At 53.8% G+C, this 1,108-nt stretch overlaps 1 protein-coding gene across 1 annotated transcript in view; it reads right to left on the bottom strand.

Moving 5' to 3' along the window:
* The window catches only part of GABRA2 (gamma-aminobutyric acid type A receptor subunit alpha2), a 115,885-nt gene extending 114,777 nt beyond the window's left edge, over positions 1 to 1,108 (bottom strand). The window contains exon 1 of the mRNA XM_024731708.1: positions 823 to 1,108. The gene's annotated coding sequence lies outside the window, so the exon portion shown is untranslated. The remainder of the gene's footprint in view (positions 1 to 822) is intronic.

The following is a 1,108-nucleotide window of genomic DNA, read 5'->3' as shown; positions in this document are numbered from 1 at the left end:
TTTTTTTTTTTTTTTTTTTTTTTTTTTTTTTTTTTTTCTCTTAACAGAATGATGACCAAATAATCAGACTTTGCTCTGCCAGGAACTTCCCTCAGCCACATCGTCAGCAAACACTGTTTTGTGGACACACACGTATTAAGGACACACGGGACCCTGCACTGACATTTGAGCTAGAGAAAAGAATGGGTTGGAGGGGAGAGTGAAAAAGGGGAGGAGAAACGGGTATTTCGTGCCACATCCCCTCAACCAAGACCGCCTCCGCGACCACAGCGGGAAAAGCAAGGGGCAGCCAGCCCACTTTTTTCGATTATTCTTCTTTCATTACAATGAACTGCAGTCCTCACGTCTTCACTACTTCAGTCCTTTTAAAATAAAATAAAATCACCTCCCTCCCTGCCCAACCACAGTTGCCCAAGACCACGTCTTGGAGGCAGCCGGGTTCGGATTAACTGCTGCGAAACAACGCGTTTGACAGCTGTTCCGGAGCCGAGGACCGCAATCCGAGCCGGAGCGTGAGGCTCCGGGATCCAGCGGAGGCAGACAGGCAGCGGCGATCACAGCGTGCAAAGTTAAAAGACTATAAAAGAGCCTGGCTAACGTGCTGCCGGGCGGGCGTCTCGGATCTAATTGTAGTTGCAAATAGGCTTCTGGTGAGGAGTATCGCAATTATTTTTTAAACATGCTGGGGAGGAGGGGGCGACCTGAGCCGCTTCGGTTTCCAGGGACCTCGGAGAGTGAATGGGGGGAGATGAGCCATGCACGGGAGGCAAAGGTAAATGGGGAAGCAAGGGTCCCTGTTGGGACCAACGTGTGCGACCTTACCTGAAACGGCAAGCAGAATTGGGTGTTTTCCTCCCTTTGCCCTGATCTAGAGGAGATAGGAAACTTGAGAGAGAGAGAGACAGACAGACAGACAGACTGCAGCAGCCCGGCGAGCGGGGAGCGATGGGCTGGTAGCAGCCGAAGGAGAGCGCGAGGAGTGGCGGCGGCGCGAGGAGTAGAAGGAGGCGAAGGCGTCCGTAGTGGCGGTGATGGGCGGAGGAGGAGGAAGAGGAGGAGGGGGAAGCGTTGGCAGGAGCTGGCTGGGTGCGGGGGGGAGGGGAGCAGA

This window comes from Neophocaena asiaeorientalis, unplaced genomic scaffold (assembly GCF_003031525.2).
Source record: "Neophocaena asiaeorientalis asiaeorientalis breed wild unplaced genomic scaffold, Neophocaena_asiaeorientalis_V1.1 scaffold39, whole genome shotgun sequence".
Classification (NCBI taxonomy): domain Eukaryota; kingdom Metazoa; phylum Chordata; class Mammalia; order Artiodactyla; family Phocoenidae; genus Neophocaena; species Neophocaena asiaeorientalis.
The sequence above is the reverse complement of the archived record's forward strand: the minus strand, read 5'-3'. Positions and strand labels throughout refer to the sequence as shown.